General features: G+C 40.6%; 1 long non-coding RNA gene across 1 annotated transcript; it reads left to right on the top strand.

Annotated features, from left to right (window-relative positions):
• The first annotated feature begins 276 nt into the window (after positions 1 to 276).
• Positions 277 to 5446, top strand: LOC138773990 (uncharacterized). Its single transcript, XR_011360237.1, has 3 exons — positions 277 to 493; positions 820 to 5104; positions 5325 to 5446. It is a non-coding gene; the product is annotated as an uncharacterized lncRNA (long non-coding RNA).
• The last annotated feature ends 1423 nt before the right edge of the window (positions 5447 to 6869 follow it).

Below are 6869 nucleotides of genomic sequence, written 5' to 3'. Positions count from 1 at the left end.
CCTGTTTCATCATGTGCTGTCATTATTCACATTGTTTCTATTTACATTTTATTGCCCCCATAGGTGATCATGTGATTACAGCTAATGTAACAGAAAAGTATCATAACTGACCATAGCAACCAATCAGATCATTGCTTCAATTGGCAAACCTATAAGCACTAATCTGATTGGCTGCCACAGGCATTGACCGTAGCAACCAATCAGATCATTGCTTCAGTTGTCAAACCTATAAGCAGTAATCTGAGTGGCTGCCACAATAGTGGTATAAACAAAGTGATGTCACCATGCCTCTGGTTAACATGACAACAGGGATCAGATACACAGATGTCATCCACAGCTTGCTGCCACCAGAGAAACCACAGCACACTATATACATCACAGGAGCGTCCTCCATCTCCTGCTACACAGACATCTCCTCCTGGGACATGACTGGAACAACGTCCTACATGTGTATGCTGGAGTACCACAGGGTGAAGACTGAACTACAATACAGGTGGGTCTATCTAGGCCGACTGTGCAAGGTGCGGTGGGGGTGGGTGATAGACAATGGGGGAGGGGCAGGTGAAAGATACAACCTATAATGTTTTCTATTAAAGGGATGAAACGCTATGGCTGTGCGCCACCAGCTATGGTTATAGACACATGCAGTATAACATTTATTCTTATATCCAGGTTACACACACATGTATTACAATGAGATACACCAGACTTTCAATGATAATGTTTGCTGGAAATAACAATGTTATAAAATAAAAGCTGGGCTCTGATTGGTCGCTATGGGGGCAATTTAGCTACAAATGTTTCTTCTTTCTTTTAAAGCTGCGGAGCGCTGGAGAGAAAACGATCGTGGGGCAAAGACTACAGGTGACGTCTATCTAATATTACTAGAGGGGGGATTGGGCAATTCTGCTCTGTACATTGGTTGCCTAATGGTTTGTTTAGACAGAGAGACATATCTGACAAATGTTTGAAGCCTAAGTCAGGAAGTCATTTGAAGAAAAGAAATCCCAGTCTTTCCTTTATGACCTGCTCTCTGTTTATAGTCTGTTCCTGGCTTTGGTTTCAAAAATCTGTCAGATAAATCTCTCTGTGTTACTGCACCCTTAGGATATGTTCATACGTAGCGGTTAATTGATGTTAATTGACGCTATTATGAAGCAAATAGCACAATCATGGAAAAACAGCGCCATTTTATTGCTTATTGTGTAATTTTCTGCAAAATAGAGCTAATTAACACTAATTAAAAGGCTAATTAAAGGCTATGTGTGAACATATTATCTGTAGTCTTGTGCTGGGGTGGCCATAGTATCAGTTTTGTAAAATTTGTTTGGCAAGATAAAATAATATTCCGATCAGTACATCATTTAGAAAAAGAAAAAAAAAACACAACTAATCATGGCCCATGATCCAGGGTTTTTATTGTAAAACGCTGTGTTGGTGGGAATACAAATTAAATAAAAGTCCTAGGGAAAGGGATTATCCTCTAAAGGCAATATACCAGCCAGAGATAAAAGACCATTACAGTACCATCATTAACAAAAAAGAACTTGGGAGAAAAGACTATCCTCATGGGAGAAGAAGAAAGATAAAGACTGTTATTATACCCATTCATTCTCACCACAGACTGCCTACCAAATATTGCACATGTGAATGTTGTATGCTGTATGATAGTTGTGTTGTATGTCTGTGATCATGTGCTAGAAGGAGCTGTTGATCCTGCTCTACAAGAAGACACAGTGGCCAGAAAGAAGATAGAACAAGAAGTCATGGGACAGATGACTACTCTCCATGGGCAAGAAGCCAGTTAAAGATGAAGATGGGTGTATATCCCTGATTTCTCACCACAGGCTACCTCCCAAATATTGCACATGTGAATGCTGTATGATAGTTGTGGGGTATGTCTGTGATCATGTGCTAGAAGGAGCTGTGGTTTCTGTTCTGCAAAAAGATATTATGGCCAGAAAGAAAATTTACTAACAAAGAAGTCCTGGGACAGATGACTACTCTCCTTTGGCAAGAAGCCAGATAAAGATGAAGATGGGTATGCCACCATACCCATCATTTCTCACCATAGACAATCTTCCAAATACTGCACATGTGAATGTTGTATGCTGTATGATAGTTGTGGCCTATGTCTGTGATCATGTGCTAGAAGGAGCTGTGGTTTCCATTCTGCAAGAAGATACAGTGACAAGACAGAAAAATGACCAACAAAGAAGACCTGGGACATAGGACTATCCTCCTTTTGCAAGAAGCCAGCTAAAGAGAAAAATTGATATGCTATGACACCCATCTTTTCTCACCACAAGCTATCTTCCAAATATTGCACATGTGAATGTTGTATGCTGTATGCTATATGCCGTATATGTCTGTGATCATGTGCTAGAAGTAGCTGTGGATTTAGTACTGCAAGAGGTTGCCTTAGACAGAAAGAAGATAGAAAAAGAAGACCTGGGACACAGGACTACCCTCCAAGGGCAAGAAGCCAGCTAAAGATGAAGATGGGTATGCTATCATACCCATTATTTCTCACTACAAGCTATCATTCAAATATTGCACATGTGAATGATGTATGCTGTATGATAGTTGTGGCGTATGTCTGTGATCATGTGCTAGAAGTAGATGTGGTTTCCGTTCTGCAAGAAGATGTTGTGACCAGAAAGAAGATTAAACAAAAAAGAAGACCCTGGACAGATGACTGCTCTCCTTGGCCAAGAAGCCAACTAAAGATGACAATTGTTACCATCAGCCATTGTGTGGCTGATGTGTGTGATCATGTTATAGGGTTGGTATGGTATTCTTTTTTGAAAAATTATGTACTGAAAAAAAAAAATTGTTAACACACAACATCTGGGGTAGGTGAATGTCCTCTATGGGCAAAATGCTTATTGTGTAATTTGCTGCAAAATAGAGCTAATTAACGCTAATTAAAGGCTATATGTGAACATATTATCTGTGCTCTTGTGCTGGGGTGGCCATAGTATAATTTTTGTAAAATTTGTTGGGCAAGATAAAATAATATTCTGATCAATACATCATTTGGAAAAAGAAAAAGAAAACCACAACTAAACATGGCCCATGATCCAGGGTTTCTGTTGTAAACCACTGTATTGGTGGGAATAAAAATTAAATAAAAGTCCTAGAGCAATAAAAGCTAGAGATAAAAGACCATTACAGTACCATCATTAACAAAAAAAAAAAAAAGACTTGGGAGAGAAGACTACCTTCATGAGAGAAGAAGAAAGATACTCATAATTTCTCACCACAGGCTACCTCCCAAATATTGCGCATGTGAATGTTGTATGCTGTATGATAGTTGTGGTGTATGTCTGTGATCATGTGCTAGAAGTAGCTGTGGATCCTGTTCTGCAAGAAGATGCCGTGGCCATAAAGAAGATAGAACAAGAAGACCTGGGACAGAGAACTATCCTCCATGGGCAAGAAGCCAGCCAAAGAGAGTCATGGGTATGTTATCATACTCATCATTTCTCACCACAGTCTATCTTTCCAATATTGCACATGTGAATGCTGTATGCTGTATGATAGTTGTGGCTTTTGATTGTGATCATGTGCTAGACGTATCTGTGGTTTTCATTCTGCAAGAAGAAACAGTGACAAGACAGAAAACTGACCAACAAAGAAGACCTGGGACAGAGAACTATCCTCCTTTTGCAAGAGGCCAGCTAAAGAGAAAAATGGATATGCTATGATACCCATCTTTTCTCACCCCAGTAGCTGTGGATTCTGTTCTGCAAGAGAATGCCATGGCAAGAAAGAAGACAGAACAAGAAGACCTGAGAGAAATGACTACTCTCCATGGGCAAGAAGTCAGCTAAAGATGAATATGGGTATATATATATATCCCTGGTTTCTCACCACAGGCTATCTTCTAAATATTGCGCATGTGAATGTTCTATGCTGTATGATAGTTGTGGTGTATGTCTGTGATCATGTGCTAGAAGTAGCTGTGGATCCTGTTCTGCAACAAGATACAGTGACAAGAAAGAAAACTGAACAAAGAAGACCTAGGACAGAAGACTATCCTCCTTTTGCAAGATGCCAGCTAAAGAGGAAAATTGATATGCTATGATACCCATTATTTCTCACCACAGGCTATCTTCCAAATATTGCACATGTGAATGTTGTATGCTGTACGATAGTTGTGACGTATGTCTGTGTTCATGTGCTAGAAATAGCTGTGGGTTTTGTTCTGCAAGAAGATGCTGTGGCCAGGAAGAAGATTGAACAAGAAATATCCCTGATTTCTCAGTACAGGCTATCTTCCAAATATTGCGCATGTAAATGTTGTATGCTGTATGATGGTTGTGACGTATGTCTATGATCATGTGCTAGAAGTATTGTGGATTTGGTTCTGCAAGAAGATGCCTTAGAAAGAAGATAGAACAAGAAGACCTGGGACACAGGAGTACCATCCAAGGGCAAGAAGCCAGCTCATTTCCCACCACAGGCTATCCTCCAAATATTGCGCATGTGTATGCTAGTTGTGTCGTATGTCTGTGATCATGTGCTAGAAGTAGCTGTGGATTCTGTTCTGCAAGAAGATGTTGTAACCAGAAAGAAGATTAAACAAAACAGAAGACTTTGGACAGATGACTGCTCTCCTTGGCCAAGAAGCCAACTAAAGATGACGATTGTTACAGTCAGTCATGTGTGGCTGATTTGTGTGATCATGTTATAGGGGTAGCTATGGTATTCTTTTTGTAAAATTATGTATTGGAAGAATGAAAATGTGTTAACACACAACATCTGGGGTAGGTGAATGTCCTCTATCTTTCCTTACCTCTGCTGCCTTATGTACTGTACATATGAATGTCAGGGGTTCTATATGAGTTACATAAGAGATGATGTCGTATATAAGGCAATACATGTGGTAGTGTAGATTTGGCTGTTTGTGTGACATTTGTAGTGTGTGCTATTGAAAGATCTAACTATCTTTTTATGTTTCTCCCTCATGGCGAGCTGAAGAGAGAAACTGCGCTCTGGAGGGCACATATAACTACTAAAAGCTTCTGTGGTGTTCCTGTGATGTTCCTCTGGCCCTTATTAAAAAATTTAAGACAAGAACAAGTGGACACAATCTGAGGTTAGTTTGGGAAAGATCAGAAGCAATATGAGAAAATATGGCTGTACTGAAAGCTTGGTAGATGCTTGGAATAGCCTCTAAGCAGATGTGGTTAGTAAATGTTCTGTAAGTGAATGTAAACATATAGTTATCCTAGGATAATAGTAAAGGAAATAATAGAAGGGCGGACTAGATGGACTAGTTGGACTTTTTCCGCTTACAATCTTACATGTTTTTACAGTAAATTTAAACTGGAGGATGGTTGAACAGTATCTGGAGCTTGGATTACCACGCAGCTATGAACGTCCATTCAGAAGTGGTTGTTCGACCAAGTGTGATGGAAGAAGATCCTAAGCTCTTGAGATGCAATCCTACCATCCAGAAAGATGCCAGATTATTGTAAACTAAAAATACTGAATTCTTCATTTGTGTCGTTCATTTCTTTGAATCTGAGAGCGCATGAACTTAGTAGAATCTTTAGTGATGTTTTCAAAATTTTACCATCTATATTATAAAATGATCCTGAGATCTTTAGTTTTGTTTGCTTGTTTTAAAGGTCCCAATACACTTTACACTTCAGTAGGTGTACAGTCTAAACATACAGGGGGGGGGGGATTTAAGAAGCATACGCCAGAGAGAGGGTGCAGATTCGCCCCTTCTCCCTGGCGTACACCTCCCATAGGCCCCGCTCGCCCTATGGGAGGGCTGGCGGAGCTTGCAGGGGCATGATAAAGCCTCCTCCAGCACCTCATTTATCATGATTTACGCTTGCTACGCCGGGCAAGATTCACTTCCTTCCGGGGAAAAGGGGACGGGGCCTTATATAAGACCGGCGTACTTGTACGCTGGTCTTCATAAATCCCACCCACACTCTCTAAAAATTTGAGTTTTTATCTGCCCCACTGTGTGTTATCAATTTTATGCTCGCAATCCTGACCCTAACCCTACCCCTGAGGAAGCCAGTACCCACTGACAGAATGCGTGGGAACATAGCCCTTTGAAGGGGTTATCCAATTAGGTAAAATGTAGGATGAATCATCCTCCTTCCTGGTGACTAACAATTCATTCCATACATGTCTTTACCTTTTCTGTCTCCTTCCCTCAGCATGCTACTTTCTGCTAAAGACACAAAAAAACTGTGTCTGAGCTGTTTAGTCCATCTCTGCTCTCAACCCTCTCCTTCCCCCTCCCTTCCGAGACGCCTGATGTAAACAAGTCCTGGCATACTTTGTCTGCAACATTGTAGCCTTTTTGTGATGTCAGGAGTGATGAACTCACTGTGATTAATTTTCACGGCATTACAAAGTCGCAGATTGAGACTTTTTTACATGAGCCGTCTTGGAAGGGAGTAGGTAGGAGGCTCATACAAAGCTCACACACAGTTTTTTGTGTCTTTAGCAGAAAGCAGCATGCTCTAAACTCAGAGAAGGAGACGGAAAAGGTAAAAACAAGTATGGAATGAATTGTTAGTCTTCAGGAGGGGGGATGACTTAACATATATTTAACCTTACTGGATAACCCCTTCAAAGGGCTATGTTTCCACGCATTCTGTCAGTGGGTACTGGCTTCCTCAGGGGTAGTGGTAGGGTCAGGATTGTGCGCATATTTTTTCCTTCTCCTCCTGCTTTGTGTTTTATTCTAGCATTTTTAATTGGCATAATAGGATGTATTATTGTTAGGTGTATTCATGTTGGAGCCTGTGGTTGCTTTTTTAGTTTGTACACATTCATTGGCTTTATTTGAGCGCTTTGACTAGCAGCCCACAGTGTGTCTTTATTAGCTGGTG

Source organism: Dendropsophus ebraccatus, chromosome 15 (assembly GCF_027789765.1).
Source record: "Dendropsophus ebraccatus isolate aDenEbr1 chromosome 15, aDenEbr1.pat, whole genome shotgun sequence".
Lineage (NCBI taxonomy): Eukaryota > Metazoa > Chordata > Amphibia > Anura > Hylidae > Dendropsophus > Dendropsophus ebraccatus.
Note: the sequence above shows the minus strand (reverse complement) of the source record. Positions and strands in the feature narration are given on the sequence as shown.